This window comes from Triticum urartu, chromosome 5A (assembly GCF_056163025.1).
Source record: "Triticum urartu cultivar PI428250 chromosome 5A, HENAU_Tu73, whole genome shotgun sequence".
Lineage (NCBI taxonomy): Eukaryota > Viridiplantae > Streptophyta > Magnoliopsida > Poales > Poaceae > Triticum > Triticum urartu.
Genome location: NC_141877.1, coordinates 100,203,396 through 100,221,913, shown reverse-complemented (window position 1 = coordinate 100,221,913; position 18,518 = coordinate 100,203,396). Strand labels below are relative to the sequence as shown.

Here is an 18,518-nt window from a genome sequence, read left to right as displayed (position 1 = left end):
TAACAGGACTCCTCCCCTAGTGTTTGAGGCCGGTAAGCAGTAAAACCCATCGTACGATGGGCCCAGGCATTGCATCACATTGAAAGATCGATATAGGCGAGTTTAGTCTCTTGGATACAAAAAACTGATGGGTGTGCCGTATCCGTGAACTCCCGAAGCGCCTTCTTCTTCACCGTACTATTAAGGCCACGCACGTTCCAACACACCAACTCCAAATTGGGCGACAACATGATGTCAGTCTAGAAACTCCGTGGCTATCTGCTCAAGCAAGAAGAGCCACCCTCGAGGCCTCCTCCATGCCAAGATCAAAAGGAATCGCTTTCCCAAAGATCGCTGCCATCGTCCTCAGTTTCCGCTCCTGGATGGGGGAGTCGAACATCTGCCTTAGCTGACCAAGAGCCTCTTCTGTGACTGCCAGTCCATCCGGTGTGATACCTAGAGCGTTGAGGAGCACTGACTTCGCTTTCGTCACGCTGGTCTTTCTGGGTGCGCAGGCAGATGAGGAACGCATGTTTCGACATGGTGTATCCTGCGCAACACACTTGCCACGAAGAGCATCGATTTCCTTAAGGAGCGGTGGGGCGAGTTTCTTCAAAAGCCCTGTGTAGAAAGCTTTAATATTTGCTACCGCAATCTGCTCCTTAGGAGGCAACAAAAGACCGGCGTGAGCGTGCATGGGAATGTCAACATCCATGCAACCAGCATGCTCCACCAGGCGGGGCGCGTCCATGCAGCCAATCGGCTCCCCGCCCACCTCTGGCTCGGGATCAGCGCCAGTCCTATCTGGTCGATCCGGCCCCACCACAGCATGCAACGGCGCACCGGATGAAATTTCCTCCACCGGGGCCCACCCAAGCGCAAGCTCTCCTTCCTGGACCGTAGCCCCAACTAGCCATTCATCACGTGGCACGTGGCTCTGCACGTGCACAGGAACCAGGACTTGACCGGTCTCCTCCGGAATCTCAGGCACTTCCAGGCCAATCCCCTCGGTCGCTTTCTGGCACCCCCTGGCACCATCCTCGGGATTCACCGATTCTTCCAAGACCGAATCAGCCGATTTGTCCTCATTGCTAGCTGTAGGGGGCAACTCCTAGTCCAGAGCAGGGGATAACGCACAGACTGCCCCTGCCACCACCAACTCCTAGCCCGCGGCCCCACCACTTTGATCTTCTGCGACCGATCTGACCGTTGGTGCAAGCTCCACACTGGGCACATCACCTTGCCCCGGATCCTCTATGGAAAGCGGCCCCACCGACCTGGTTGGGTTGGCAACCACAGTCAGTGCCAGGATGGCCTCTCTCGTCACCAGCGGCGTAGAGCACTCAGGCTGTGGCTGCGGCGGCGCACCAGTGACTCGCATGGGCATCGGCGGAATGTGCCAGTCAGACGGACCAACATGTCCCAAGAGTGCCTGTCGATATGAGCCACCCAGAGCGCCACCCGCTGGCGCCACCGCGGGCATCACGAACACCACGCGTCCACGGTAGCACCCGCCATTCACCACTGCCCGAAAAGATGCCGGAGTCCTCTGACAGTCCGCTCTGATCGCTGCCATCGGAGCTAGGAGGGCGAAGCCAGCCCTCAGGACCCGCATGTTCCCTGACTCTACCACTGTGGATGAGAGTCTTGTACTCCAGAAGCTGGCGGGAAGACGGCCGATGAGCCGCAGGGTTGCCAACCAGCTCTGGCTCCGGCACCTACAACCTCTTGGCCACCGGCACCTCATCCGGATCAATGCACCACGCCCGCAGCTTGAACAATGAGAGATCTTCCCGGTTGGCTGTCTCCGGTGCTAGACTGTCCACCAGGCAGCTGGAGCCGAGGAGGTCTACCGCTGTGTCCCACGTCCAGATGTGGGATGGGACGCCCTCGATCATCAGGTCCACCTGAGAACGCATCACCCTGGTCAGCGCCTGCGCCTGTCAAAGCCATGGCCTGAAGAAGATCTTGAAGAAGCCATGCTCAACCGAGTTGGCCGTCAATGCCTTGTTGCGAAGATCCGGCGCCGCGAAGACCACGAGGAAGTCTTCCAGATGGTACTTGTGCATAGGGAACTAGTGCCTGGGGATGTCTAACTGTGCTGCGATGGCCTCTGCCACATCCACAGATGAAACCACCGGCTGCGAGCCACCGATGTATGCCACCACTGCCAGATGGAGGCGCCGCTCCACATCCATCTTTGGGGTCCGTGAGATCATACAGACATCATAGACCGCAGCTGGTGGCACCATCCAAGATCCCATAGGTACGGTGTCCACCGCAAGTGACAAGGGCCGCCCCTGAGGGGAGACCTGCCTAGTCGCCGGCGACAGCCTGCCCGCAAGTCCTGCCGGCGGTAGCTGCTGGCCGCAGTGCGCCACCTTAGGCATGGCATCGCGTCGGAGCTCCTCCCTCGGGCATGGACTCCTAGGGCGCGTGCACTTCGATGAGATGTGCCCTTCCAGCCCGTATGTAGCGACAAGACCTCAAACGGTCCAATCTCTGTGCTCCGGTGTCATCCCTGGATTAGTAATGCTGACACCACATAGTACTTGAAGGATTTATAACAGAGTAGCAATCACACACTTATTACATCGAGTCTGAAAAGAGAACTTATTACAATAAATATGGCTTAAGGCCATCTAATAACTATAACAACGGAAGGCTTGGAAGATAAGTGAGTCCATCAACTCCAACGGCATCACTGAGTATAGAACCACGACCTAAAAGCACCTTACTCGTCGTCTGAAAAGTCTGCAACATGAACATTGCAGCCCGAAATGGGTCAGCACATGGAATATGCTGGCAATGTAACACATAGAGAGCAATGAAAGAATAAGGCTATACTATATGCATATTTGGCTGGTGGAAAGCTCTATGGTTATAGTTTTGCGTAAAGCCAATTTTTCCCTACTGCAAAGGAATAAATTTTATTTAACTATCATGGTAGTTGTTAAACATTGAGAATGGTTGACAGCATTCTCAATCCCAATTAAGCATCATCATTAAAAACCCAACAAAATTAATTAGAGTAATATGATGAGATTCACATGACAATCCAACTACAAGATACTCAAGATGTCCTTAACCGGGGACACGGCTAACCATGATTAGTTTATACACTCTGCAGAGGTTTACGCACTTTTCCCCACAAGACTCGATCTCCTCCATTGGGATTCTCGCACTACATGGTGTTTGAGAAACGGATGACCGAGACATAGTCTTTCAGAAGCGCTAGGACCTTACGATCGGGTAGACCGTTACACCTACTTTCCCCTACATCTGCTAGTCTACCACTGTAAGAGTTCGCACAACTTAGTCAACTATGCTAGAGCCCATAGTAGCTTGTGGCTGCACACGGAAGTTTCTAGCATGAATAATCTCATGATCCCTTTGAACCTGGGTGGCGGTCCATAAAGAAAAACAAGCAATCGCTGGAAATATCCAGGTGCCTCAATCCACCCAGATGTGTATTTAATTTGCCACCTTAGATAAACCATTAATTTAACAATCTCACATCTGTCATGGATTTCACTCACCCAATCCACGTCTACTAGCATAGCTTGGCATAATAAGCAAACGTAGAAGTAACTCCCAAAGGTTTGATAATAAACAGGTAATAGGTACTACCTCAACTACTTCCCAAACCCACAGTTTAATTAGATCCTAATCATGCAATGTGTGAGGATTGATCTAATGCAATAAAAACTGGGTAGTAGGAGGTATGATCAAAGTGTTACTTGCCTTGCTGATGATCCGCGAAACCTAGCGATTCGAAGTAGCAAGCGGCGCACTCCGGGTACTCTATCGCAAACAAACAAGCATACAATAAGTACTCAACTAATGCACAGGTAAAACTCGAATAAGATATCTAACCAGATAGTTCAACTTAAGAACTCCGGTTGGCAAAAGAACCAAATGTAACGAAGCAACGAAAGACAAAACGTCAAAAGAAACATGCTTCGTTTACTATTCTGGATCTAGGGCAATTTTTACAGAGGCAAAAACTTGTTTGAGTTGGTTAAACGGTAAGAGGGTTTCGAGACGAAACTTCAGGCGCTTGAATCGCCTGATTCCGATAAACGAGCGAAAAGTTATACTAGAACGAAAATCGGATCAGGAATCGTGATCAGAAAAATCGCGGATTTAATCCAAGAAAAAAGAAAACGACGAACAGATTAACGAACGAACGTTCGTTATCTGGATCTAAAGATGAACGCGTTCGTTAAAACAAACGAACGAGTGAACGCTCGCTACAAATAAAACGGAAAACCCAATTTATTAAAAAAACGAATCTAAAAAAACAAACGAAAAACCGACGGAAAACCGAACGGTTTTTCAAGAAAAACCGGCGGTGGGGCGGGGTCAACCTCCGGCGAGACGAGGCGGCGGGCGGCGGCGACGCGGCTCCGGCGGGCGGCGAGGGGCGGCGGCGACGCGGCTCCGGCGGGCGGCGCGGTGCGGCGGCGCGGCGCGGCGGGGCGGCGACGGCAGGGGCGGCGGCGGGGCGCTAGGGTTTGGGGGTGGCGCGGCTGGGCTCCCCTGGCTTATAAGGCCGGCCGGGCCAGGTGTCCGGGTCGGACACGACCCGATAGGTCGGTTCACGTTTTTTTAAATAGTTACGCTCAGAGAAAAACAAAAGGAATACTAAACGGACTCCAAAAATCCCGAAATAAATTTTCCCCGGCTTCTAAAATCAAGCCGCACAGGATGAACATTTATTTGGGGCCTAAATGCAATTTTGAAAAAAACGCGCATTTTTCCTAAATTCAAATAAAATAGCAAATAAATCCCAAATAAAATCTTATTTGATTTTATAATTAAATCCTCAATATTTCTTTATTTTGGGAAAGTCATTTTATTCCCTCTCTCATATTTTTGTAATAGAAATAATTGAAGATAAAATAAATAAAATCAAATGATCCTATTTTTGAAATTTGAGAGAACTCAAATATGAGAATAACGAAATCCCCAACTCTCTCCGAGGGTCCTTGAGTTGCGTAGAATTTCTAGGATCAACAAAAATGCAATAAAATATGATATGCAATGTTGATCTAGTGTATAACATTCCAAATTAAAAATTTGGGATGTTACAAACCTACCCCCCTTAAGATGAATCTCGCCCTTGAGATTCGGGTTGGCTAGAAAATAGGTGAGGGTGGTCCTTCAGCAATTCTTCCTCTCGTTCCCAGGTGGCTTCATCCTCCGTGTGGTGACTCCACTGAACTTTGCAAAACTTAATAACCTTGCTGCGGGTGACTCGGCTGGCATACTCAAGTATCTTGACTGGTTTCTCCTCATAGGTCAAATCACTGTCCAACTGGATCGCTTCCAGCGGCACTGTATCTCTTAGTGGTATATCAGCCATCTCCGCGTGGCACTTCTTCAACTGTGAAACGTGGAACACGTCGTGAACTCCTTACAATCCTTCGGGCAATTCCAACTTGTAGGCTACTTCTCCCATACGCTCCAAAACCTTGTATGGTCCTACAAAACGTGGCGCTAAATTTCCCTTAACTCCAAAGCGCTTAACTCCTCGAAGTGGAGATACTCGAAGATAAACTCGTTCTCCGACTTCGTAAACTGTCTCCTTGCGTTTAGAATCTGCATAGCTCTTCTGCCTGGACTGGGCTACCTTGAGCCTATCGCGAATCAATTTTACTTTCTGTTCAGACTCCTTAATCAGATCCGGTCCAAACAGCTGGCGGTCTCCAACCTCATCCCACCACAATGGGGTCCTGCACCTCCTTCCGTACAAGGCTTCGAAAGGGGCCATCTTCAAACTAGATTGATAACTATTTTTATAAGAGAACTCTGCATATGGCAAATTCTCGTCCCAACTAGATCCATAATCTAGCGCACAAGCTCTTAGCATATCCTCCAAAATCTGATTGACTCTCTCGGTCTGTCCATCTGTCTGCGGATGAAAAGTTGTACTAAACTCTAGCCTGGTACCCAAAGTTTCATGCAACTGATTCCAGAACTTTGAGGTAAACTGGGTTCCTCTATCTGATACAATGCTCCTTGGAACTCCATGCAGACATACGATCCTGTTCATGTATATCTTTGTCAACTTGGCACTAGTATAGGTAGTCTTCACTGGAATGAAATGAGCTACCTTTGTCAAATGATCGACTACAACCCAAATCGAGTCATAGCCTGAACGAGTTCTGGGCAATCCTGTAATAAAATCCATGCCTAACTTATCCCACTTCCATTCGGGTATCGGCAATGGCTGTAGCAATCCTGCTGGCTTCTGATGCTCTGCCTTTACTCTCTGACATACATCACAAAATGCTACATATTCATCAATATCCTTCTTCATTCCGGTCCACCAGAAAATATCCTTCAAATCCAAATACATCTTGGTATTTCCTGGGTGAATCGAATATGGTGAATCATGGGCCTCTTGCAGAATTAACTTCCTGATCTCCGAGTCATTAGGCACATAAACACGGTCTTCAAACCATAAGGTATCATGCTCATCCTCACGAAATCCTATAGCTTTTCCTTTGCTCATTTTCTCCTTGATAGAAGCAATCTCCTTGTCAGTCTTCTGGGCTTCTCTGATCTTATCCATCAAAGTAGACTGAATCTCCAATGCTGCTACATAGCCTCTCGGGACTATCTCCAAACATATCTCATGATGATTCTCGGCTAACTCCCTTGGTAAATCTCCCGTCATTAGGGTGTTGACATGGCTCTTACGACTCAGCGCATCGGCTACTACGTTAGCCTTTCCGGGGTGATAATGCAATATCATATCATAATCCTTGATGAGCTCCAACCATCTCCTTTGTCTGAGATTTAACTCCTTCTGCGTGAAAATATACTTCAAACTCTTGTGATCTATGTACACCTCACAATGATTTCCAATGAGAAAGTGTCTCCAAGTCTTCAATGCATGCACTATGGCTGCTAACTCCAAATCATGCGTGGCATAATTTAATTCATGAGTCTTAAGCTGTCGTGAGGCATATGAAACAACTCTTCCTTCTTGCATAAGCACTGCTCCAAGTCCTCGACGTGAAGCGTCGCAATACACCTCATAATCCTTGGTCTGATCTGGCAAAATCAACACTGGTGACGTAACCAAACGTTGCTTCAACTCCTGGAAACTGGCCTCACATTCCTCGGTCCATATGAACTTAGTATCCTTCTTTAGAAACTCCGTCATAGGCTTCGCAATCTTCGAGAAATTTTCAATGAATCTCCGGTAGTATCTCGCGAGTCCAAGAAAACTCCGGATCTCTCCAACTGTTGCTGGGGCTTCCCAATTTGTCACAGTGTCAACCTTGGTGGGATCTACTGCTATACCTTCTCCGGATATAACATGTCCAAGGAATCCAACTTCCTTCAACCCAAACTCACATTTGCTAAACTTGGCATATAACTGCTGTTATGTGAGCTTACTAAGTACCAAACGCAAATGCTCCTTATGCTCCTCTTCATTCTTCTAGTATACCAGGATATCATCAATGAACACTACGACGAACTTATCCAAACACTCCATAAACACTTTGTTCATCATGTTCATAAAGTATGCAGGTGAGTTAGTCAGACCAAATGACATAACGGTATACTCGTACAGCCCATACCTGGTGGTAAAAGCCGTCTTAGGTATATCCTGTTCTCGAATCTTCAACTAATGGTATCCTGATCGCAGATCGATCTTGGAAAATACCTTAGCTCCTTGCAATCGATCAAACAGATCATTGATCATCGGTAGTGGGTACTTGTTCTTGATGGTTACTTCATTCAATCCTCGATAATCAACAACCATCCTTAATGATCCATCCTTCTTCCCCACTAGAAGTACTGGCGATCCCCAAGGTGAAGAACTTGGGCGAATATAACCTTTATCCAGTAACTCCTTAATTTGCTTCTTAATCTCCACCAAATCCTTTGCGGGCATCCTATATGGTCTCTTAGATATTGGCCCTGTTCCTCGCAAAAGCTCAATCAAAAACTCAATATCTCTATCCGGTGGCATGCCTGGCTACTCCTCTGGAAATACGTCAGGGAAATCCTTCACCACAGGTACTTCCTCCTGCACGACTCATGTTAAGGAATTTACTTGAGTCCTTTTCGACACATGCCGGGATACATACTTGATTCTTCTTCCTTCTGGGGTGGTAAGCAAAATTGACTTACTGGCGCAATCGATGTTTCCTCCATACATCGACAGCCAATCCATACCCAGAATTACATCCAAACCTTGTGATTCCAAAATGATCAAATCCGAGAGAAATACATGCCTACCTATACTCAATGGCACTTGAAAACATCCTTTACTAGCCATATACTCCGCTCCTGGTGAGCTTACTAACATAGGTGTTCTAAGAACTTTGGTGGGCAGGTTATACTTATCCACAAATCCCCTTGATATGTATGAATGCGATGCACCAGTATCGAAAAGAACGAGTGCAGTAAATGACTTAATCAAAAACTTACCGATTACTGCATCCGGCTGCTCTTCAACCTCCTCCACGTTAATGTGGTTCACCTGCCCACTGTTGAAAGGGTTCGGCTTCTTCCCAGAGCTTCCATTGCCATTTCCATTCTGGGATTCAGGACATTCATTAGCATAATGTCCGGTCTTCTGGCACTTAAAACAAGTGACTTGGCTCAGGTCTCTCTTGGCTGGGGTTGATGGGTTGGTGCGGTTCTGGCCGTTGCTTCCTCCATTCCCATTACCATTCTTGGTGCCATTGTGATTGTGCGAGATACCTCCTCCATGGGTATGCTGAAAATGTCCTCCCGGCCTAGGGGTAAAACGTGGCTTCTGCTGAGCTCCTGAATTGTACTTCCCTTGTCCATACTTCCTCTTGCGGTTCTCAATCTGCTGCTACTTCCCTTCAATCATGAGAGCATGGTCTACCAACTCCTGGTAGTTGTTGAAGGTTGCTACCATCAACTGCATGCTCAACTCATCATCCAGTCCTTCCAGAAACTTCTCCCGCGTAGCTGCATCCGTAGCAACGTCATCTGGAGCATAACGTGCTAGCTTACTAAAGTCCTCCACATACTGGCCAACTGTCCGTCCTCCTTGGCGCAAGTTGCGAAACTCACGCTTCTTCATGGCCATAGCTCCTGCTGAAACATGGGCAGTACGAAAAGCCTGCTGAAACTAGTCCCATGTGACAGTGCCGATAGGGAAAGTGGCGGTGAAATTCTCCCACCATGATGATGCAGGTCCTTCAAGCTGATGTGGGGCAAACTTCACCTTTTCCCCATATGTGCATCCTACCGTGGTCAACTCCCTTGCTGTCTTGAGGAGCCAATCGTCTGCTACTATCGGCTCGGTGCTACTGGAAAACACCGGCGGATTCAGCCTAAGAAAACAGGCTAAGTGATGAACATGTGGTGGTGGTGGTGGGTTGTTGTTGTTGTTCCCCTGATTCTGATTCTGGACTAGCAACTGCATCAATGTGTTCTGCTGCTGGATCAACTGGGTGAGCTCCGGTGGGAAGGTAAATCCGAGGTCACATCTCGGAGGCATCTGAGGGTTTAGAAAAGATGAGATTGAAGAATAGAGAGGCGTCTAGAGAGAAAACACTACCCATATGCACATGAGGCAAAACAAAAAATTCACTTCAATCAATCAAACAAGGGCATACAATCGATCTAACTATCGCAAAAGTGCTCGGACTACTATATTTACATGGTGGACTACTACTACTGATGGGGTGGTCTACTAGAAATATTCTTCGGTTGCAGACTCCATGATATTTGCTCCAGCTTCATCAACATAGTCATCATCGCTATCATTTGGATCCGAGTCGGTGTCGTCGATGATGATGTAGTCTTCTGGGCAAATCTCATTGGGTTCTTCATATTCTTCTACTAGTGTAGGGCCTCCCATAAATATTCTGATCTTCTTGATCAGATCGTCATTCTTCTCCACTAGTACTTCGATTTCCTCTTCATAATCTTCACGTGTAGCCTTGAGTTCTTCCTCCAGTTCCTTGATTCTTCTCCTGATGTCGAATGTGTTGGTTTAACTCCTGGATAAAAGCTGCAATTGACCTATCCTTCCTGGTGCTGATCATCTCCCAGTGCTCATCTCGGCGCCCACAAATCTGGTAGATAGTATCCTTGAGGTCATTGCGGTAAACTTCTCCAATGCGTCCCATGGCGATGTGAGCTGCCATGCTCTTTCCTAGATTCCAAGTTGGTGCATCAAAGGAAAACTCTATGGGCTGAGTGACTGGCATGAACGTCCTTCCTGGAACTTGAACTTGAATCATCCAACGCTCCTCTTCCGGTAAAGTGGCGTTGTAGGTTCCGGTGAAGCTTGGTACTCCGATGTTCAGATATCTAGTGACTTCCTTCAAATGACGTCCAAAGGGTGTATCTTCATCCGGTTGCGTGAACTTGTTCCGTGCATCCGCCATCCTAAAAGAGTAGAAAAGATGAGAAGTCAGAATGAGAAGAGAGTGAGTAGTGATCTAGGGCTTTATCTTAGTGGTCGTGTCCTACAGTCAGCGTGTGCTCTGATACCATTTTGTAGCGACCAGACCTCAAACGGTCCAATCTCTATGCTCCGGTGTCATCCCTGGATCAGTAATGCTGACACCACACAGTACTTGAAGGATTTATAACAGAGTAGCAATCACACACTTATTACATCGAGTCTCAAAAGAGAACTTATTACAATAAATATGGCTTAAGGCCATCTAATAACTATAACAGTGGAAGGCTTGGAAGATAACTGAGTCCATCAACTCCAATGGCATCACTGAGTATAGAACCACGACCTAAAAGCACCTTACTCATTGTCTGAAAAGTCTGCAACATGAACGTTGCAGCCGGAAACGGGCCAGCACATGGAATATGCTAGCAATGTAACACATAGAGAGCAATGAAAGAATAAGGCTATACTATATGCATATTTGGCTGGTGGAAAGCTCTATGGTTATAGTTTTACGTAAAGCCAATTTTTCCCTACTTCAAAGGAATAAATTTTATTTAACTATCATGGTAGTTGTTAAACATTGAGAATGGTTGACAGCATTCTCAATCCCAATTAAGCATCATCATTAAAAACTCAACAAAATTAATTAGATAGTTCAACTTAAGAACTCCGGTTGGCAAAAGAACCAAATCGAACGAAGCAACGAAAGACAAAACGGCAAAAGAAACAGGCTTCGTTTACTATTCTGGATCTAGGGCAATTTTTACAGAGGCAAAAACTTGTTTAAGTTGGTTAAACGGTAAGAGGGTTTCGATATGAAACTTCAGGCGCTTGAATCGCCTGATTCCGATAAACGAGCGAAAGGTTATACTAGAACGAAAATCGGATCAGGAATCGCGATCAGAAAAATCACGGATTTAATCCAAGAAAAAAGAAAACAACGAACAGATTAACGAACGAACGTTCGTTATCTGGATCTAAACGATGAACGCGTTCGTTAAAATGAACGAACGAGTGAACGCTCGCTAATTAAATAAACCGGAAAAACCGATTTATTAAAAAATGAATCTAAAAAACCGAACGAAAAACCGAACGGTTTTTCGAGAAAAACCGGCGGCGGGGCGGGGTCAACCTCCGGCGAGGCGAGGCGGTGGGCGGCGGCTCCGGCGGGCGACGACGCAGCTTCGGCAGGTGGGGCAGCGGGGCGGCGACGGCGGTGGCGGGGCGCTAGGGTTTGGGGGGTGGCTCGGCTGGGCTCCCCCGGCTTATAAGGCCGGCCGGGCCAGGTGTCCGGGTCGGACACGACCCGATAGGTCGGTTCGCGTTTTTTTTAAATAGTTACGCTCAGAAAAAAACAAAAGGAATACTGGACTCCAAAAATCCCGAAATAAATTTTCCCGGTTTCTAAAATCAAGCCGCACAGGATGAACATTTATTTGGGGCCTAAATACAATTTTGAAAAACGCGCATTTTTCCTAAATTCAAATAAAATTGCAAATAAATCCCAAATAAAATCTTATTTTATTTTATAATTAAATCCTCAATATTTCTTTATTTTGGGAAAGTCATTTTATTCCCTCTCTCATATTTTTGTAATAGAAATAATTGAAGATAAAATAAATAAAATCAAATGATCCTATTTTCGAAATTTGAGAGAACTCAAATATGAGAATAACGAAATCCCCAACTCTCTCCGAGGGTCCTTGAGTTGCGTAGAATTTCTAGGATCAACCAAAATGCAATAAAATATGATATCCAATGATGATCTAGTGTATAACATTCCAAATTGAAAATTTGGGATGTTACACCGTAGTGGATGCAGAGCGGTTTAAAGGTGCAGTCTCCCCGGCGATGTCCCTCCCGAAAGCACTTGAAACACGCCCCGAACAAATTCGGTAGGATTTCATGCCGCTCCTGCGAGGACGTCGGAGAGCATGACCTAGGCCTCAGCGCCGCTGCCACATCTCCAACTTCCTGCGGCGCCAGAGGGCCTTCCGCGAGGGGCTTGGCTTCCTCCTCGGCATAGCAGGGCCCGGGCCAGCGACCGGATCCGGGGCCGCCACACCAACCAAAGGGCGCGCGCCAGCGGAGGAACCAGCGGAGCCCGGTGAGGCAGAGAGGCCAAGGCCGCAGACCACAGGCAGCAGCCTGGATGAGACCGAGGCTGGGCTGGAGGCGTCAGAGGCCATGGGTGAGCAACGCGAGGAGACCGCCTCGGTGGGAGAGGTGGGCGCCGGGACCGGAGTGGTCACCGGCGCATGGAGGTGGACGCCGGGGCCAGAGTGGCCATCAGCAGAGACAGAGGAGCGGGGGAGCGAGCAGGAGATGGTGGGGGTGGGAGTGGGTGTTGGGGCATGTAAGAAATTATTGAAAAATTTCAAAATTACCAATGAAGGGGGACTGATCACACGAAGCTAGGAAATGCGGTGACGACAGCAACCATTGCCTTCCACACGTGCGGCGGTCGGAGGCGCCTCCCTTTGGCAAGGTATCCATCAACTACGGCGACGCAGAGGAAGAGGCACCCCTTCCAAACTCCAGGTCGCCCTTATAGCCCTAGCTGTTGTCTGCCTTCCCCACTGTTTCCCCAACACTGGTGGAGGTTGCCGTTGAGAAAGGCAAAGCCCTCATGGCCATTGATGATGGTGGTGATGAGGCATTCTCATCATGCTTTGTTTTGGGTCGTGGTGCTCCAGATCTAATTGTGTGATGGTGCAGTGGATCCTGGTGTCGTCGACAGAGATGGGATGTGTGGTCATGCTTCTGGTCATTTCCCAGTGTGCTCCCGTCCTTCTCTACTCATCCCACCATATCCCTTCCCATCTCAGCCTTCTCTACCAGATCCAATGTGGTTCCCTCACATCTAGTGATCCTGTCACCTGTCGACTCATCTATGTCCATCCATTGGCCTTTGTCGTTGGTTGTGGCCCGACTTGTTGGTCGTCGGAGTCTAGATGCCTTTTGCTTGTGGCGGTGTGGTTGTCTATGAGGGCTCCGCCTCTTATTCATCCCGAATGGTTCTGCCCCTTGTCGTTAGTTGTGGTTGGCGTCATCTTTGCTACTTGTGTGCGCCTCCTACTTGTTGGGGAACGCAGTATTTCAAAAAAATTACCTACGATCATGCAAGATCTATCTAGGAGATACATAGCAATGAGCGGGAAGAGTGTGTCTACGTATCGTCCTAGACCGAAAGCGGAAGCATTTAGTAACGCGGTTGATGTAGTCGAACATCTTTGCGATCCAACCGATCCAAGTACCGAACGTACGACACCTCAGCGATCAGCACACCTTCAGCTCGATGACGTCCCTTGAACTCTTGATCCAGTTGAGGCCGAGGGAGAGTTCCTCAGCACGACGGCGTGGTGACGGTGATGATGAAGTTACCGGCGTAGGGCTTCGCCTAACACTATGATGATATGACTGAGGTGTGTAACTATGGAGGGGGACACCGCACACGGTTAAGAGAAACTTGTGTGTTCTAGGGTGCCCCCTGCCCCCGTATATAAAGGAGGGGAGGGGAGGCCGGCCAACCCTCCTAGGGCGCGCCAAGAGAGGGGAATCCTACCAGGACTCCAAGTCCTAGTAGGTTTCCACCTAAGGAAGAGGGGGAAGAAGGAAGGGATAGAGGGAAGGGAAGGAAAGGGGGTGCCGCCCCCCTTCCCCTAGTCCAATTCGGACCCAGGTGGGGGGCACGGCCAGACCCTCCTGGCCCTTTCTCTCTTCCACTAAGGCCCATAAAGGCTCATTAGTTCCCCCGGGGGGTTCCGATAACCCTCCAACACTCCGATAATTATCCGATACCTCTCAGAACTCTTCCGGTGTCCGAATAACACCGTCCAATATATCAATCTTTATGTCTCGACCATTTCGAGACTCCTCATCATGTCCGTGAGCTCATCCAGACTTTAAACAAACTTCGGCCATCAAATCACATAACTCATAATATAAATCGTCATCGAACGTTAAGCGTGCGGACCCTATGGGTTCGAGAACTATGTAGACATGACTACTACCTCTTGAGCATGCGTTGGTTTTCCCTTGAAGAGGAAAGGGTGATGCAACAAAGTATCGTAAGTATTTCCCTCAGTTTTTGAGAACCAAGGTATCATTCCAGTAGGAGACTACATGCAAGTCGCCTAGTACCTACACAAACAAATAAGAACCTTGCAACTAACGCGATAAAGGGGTTGTCAATCCCTTCACAGCCACTTGCAAAAGTGAGATCTGATAAAGATAATAAGATAAATATTTTTGGTATTTTTGTTGTATAGATTGGAAAATAAAGATTGCAAAATAAACGGCGACAGAAATATCTAGTTGACGGGAAACTAATTTGATGTAAAGTAGACCCGGGGGCATAGGTTTCACTAGTGGCTTCTCTCAAGATAGCATATATTATGATGGGTGAACAAATTACTAACGAGAAATTGATAGAAAAACGCATAGTTATGATGATATCTAGGCATGATCATGAACATATGCATCATGTCTGTGTCAAGTAGACCGAAACGAATCTGCATCTACTACTATTACTCCACACATCGACCGCTATCCAGCATGCATCTAGATTATTAATTTCATAAGAACAGAGTAACGCATTAGGCAAGATGACATGATGTAGAGGGATAAAATCAAGCAATATGATATAAACCCCATCCTTTTATCCTAGATGGCAACAATACAATACGTGCCTTGTTGCCCCTGCTGTCACTGGGAAAGGACACCGCAAGATTGAACCCGAAGCTAAGCACTTCTCCCATTGCAAGAAAGATCAATCTAGTAGGCCAAACCAAACTGATAATTCAAAGAGACTTGCAAAGATATCAAATCATGCATATAAGAATTCGGAGAAGAATCAAATATTGTTCATAGATAATATTAATCATAAACTCACAATTCATCGGATCTCGGCAAACACATCGCAAAAAGAATTACATCGAATAGATCTCTAAGAACATCGAGGAGAACTTTGTATTGAGATCCAAAGAGAGAGAAGAAGCCATCTAGCTAATAACTATGGACCCGAAGGTCTATAGTAAACTACTCACACATCATCGGAGAGGCTATGGTGTTGATGTAGAAGCCCTCCATGATCGAATCCCCCTCCGGCAGATCGCTGGAAAAGGTCCCCAGATAGGATCTCACGGGTACAGAAGGTTGGGGCGGTGGAAAAGTGGTTTCGTGGCTCCCCTGGATGTTTTCAGGGTATAAGAGTATATATAGGTGAAGGAAGTAGGTCGGTGGAGCTACGAGTGGCCCGTGAGGGTGGGGCCGCGCCGCCCTACCTCATGGCCGCCTCGTTGCTTCCTTGACCTCCACTCCAAGTCTCTTGAGTTGCGTTTGTTCCAAAAAATATCCTCGCGAAGGTTTCATTCCGTTTGGATTCCGTTTGATATTCCTTTTCTGCGAAACACTGAAATAGGCAAAAAGACTGCAACTGGCACCGGGCCTCCGGTTAATAGGTTAGTCCCAAAACAATCTAAAAGTGCATATTAAAGCCCATTAAACATCCAAAACAGATAATATAATAGCATGGAACAATAAAAAATTATAGATATGTTGGAGATGTATCAGCATCCCCAAGCTTAATTCCTGCTCATCCTCGAGTAGGTAAATGATAAAAACAGAATGTGGAATGCTACCTAACATAATTTTCAATGTAATTTTCTTTATTGTGGAATAAATATTCAGATCCGAAAGATTCAAGACAAAAGTTTAATATTGACATAAAAATAATAATACTTCAAGCATACTAACAAAGCAATTATGTCTTCTCAAAATAACATGGCCAAAGAAAGTTATCCCTACAAAATCATATAGTCTGGCTATGCTCTATCTTCATCACACGAAATATTTAAATCATGCACAACCCCGATGACAAGCCAAGCAATTGTTTCATACTTTTGATGTTCTCAAACTTTTCAATGTTCACGCAATACATGAGTGTGAGCCATGGATATAACACTTGTTGGGGATCGTAGCAGAAATTTAAAATTTTCTACGCATCACCAAGATCAATCTATGGAGTAATCTAGCAACGAGGGGAAGGGGAGTGCATCTACATACCCTTGTAGATTGCTAAGCGGAAGCGTTGCAAGAACGCGGATGAAGGAGTCGTACTCGCAGCGATTCAGATCGGGGTTGATTCCGATCTAAGCGCCGAACAACGGCGCCTCCGTGTTCAACACACGTGCAGCCCGGTGACGTCTCCCACGCCTTGATCCAGCAAGGGGAGAAGGAGAGGTTGGGGAAGACTCCATCCAACAGCAGCACGACGTCGTGGTGGTGAAGGAGGAGCGTGGCAATCCTGCAGGGCTTCGCCAAGCACCGCGGGAGAGGAGGAGGACTTGGGAGATGGGGAGAGCTGCGCCAGAACTTGGGTGCGGCTGCCCTCCCACCCCCACATATATATAGGGGCAAGGGAGAGGGGGGGCCTCAGATCCAATCTGAGGAGGGGGCGGCGGCCAGGGGGGTTGCCTTACCCCCCAAGGCAAGGGGGCGCCCCCCTTTAGGGTTCCCCCTAAACCCTAGGTGCATGGGCCCTAAGGGGGGAGGCGCCCAGCCCACTAAGGGGCTGGTCCCTCTCCACACACAGCCCATAGGGCCCTCCGGGGCAGGTGGACCCTCCCGGTGGACCCCCGGAACCCCTTTGGTGGTCCCGGTACAATACCGGTAACACCCCGAATTATTCCGGTGACCGTATGATGACTTCCTATATATAAATCTTTACCTCCGGACATTTCCGGAACTCCTCGTGACGTCCGGGATCTCATCCGGGACTCCGAACAATAGTCGGTAACCACGCACATCTATTCCCTATAACCCTAGCGTCATCGAACCTTAAGTGTGTAGACCCTACGGGCTCGGGAGTCATGCAGACATGGACGAGACAACTCTTCGGTCAATAACCAACACCGGGATCTAGATACCCATGTTGGTTCCCACATGCTCCATGATGATCTCATCAGATGAACCACGATGTCAAGGATTCAATCAATCCCGTATACAATTCCCTTTGTCTATCGGTACGATACTTGCCCGAGATTCGATCGTCGGTATCCCGATACCTTGTTCAATCTCGTTACCGGCAAGTCTCTTTACTCGTTCCGTAACACATAATCCCGTGATCAACTCCTTGGTCACATTGTTCACATTATGATGATGTCCTACCGAGTGGGCCCAGAGATACCTCTCCGTTACACGGAGTGACAAATCCCAGTCTCGATTCGTGCCAACCCAACAGACACTTTCGGAGATACCGGTAGTGCACCTTTATAGACACCCAGTTACGTTGTGACGTTTGGCACACCAAAGCACTCCTACGGTATCCGGGAGTTGCACAATCTCATGGTCTAAGGAAATGATACTTGACATTAGAAAAGCTTTTGCATACGAACTACACGATCTTGTGCTAGGCTTAGGATTGGGTCTTGTCCATCACATCATTCTCCTAATGATGTGATCCCGTTATCAATGACATCCAATGTCCATGGTCAGGAAACCGTAACCATCTATTTATCAACGAGCTAGTCAACTGGAGGCTTACTAGGGACATGGTGTTGTCTATGTATCCACACATGTATCTGAGTTTCCTATCAATACAATTCTAGCATGGATAATAAACGATTATCATGAACAATGAAATATAATATAATAATAACTAATTTATTATTGCCTCTAGGGCATATTTCCAACAGCACTATAGGTGGAATAGAATGGTGGTTGTGGAGAAGACAAAAAGGAGAAGATAGTCTCACATCAACTAGGGGTATCAACGGGCTATGGAGATGCCCATCAATAGATATCAATGTGAGTGAGTAGGGATTTCTATGCAACAGATGCACTACAACTATAAGTGTATGAAAGCTAAAAAAACTAAGTGGGTGTTCATCCAACTCACTTGCTCACGAAGACCTAGGGCATTTTGAGGAAGCCCATCATTGGAATATATAAGCCAAGTTCTATAATGCAAAATTCCCACTAGTATATGAAAGTGACAAAATAGGAGACTCTCTATGATGAAGATCATGGTTCTACTTTGAAGCACAAGTGTGGTAAAAGGATAGTATCATTGCCCCTTCTCTCTTTTTCTCTCATTTTTTTATTTGGGCCTTTTTCTCTC

At 47.2% G+C, this 18,518-nt stretch overlaps 1 pseudogene; it reads right to left on the bottom strand.

The window, feature by feature from the left end:
* Window positions 1-262: 262 nt before the first annotated feature.
* LOC147970463 (uncharacterized) lies at window positions 263-1,898 on the bottom strand (annotated as a pseudogene).
* Between the last annotated feature and the right edge of the window lie 16,620 nt (window positions 1,899-18,518).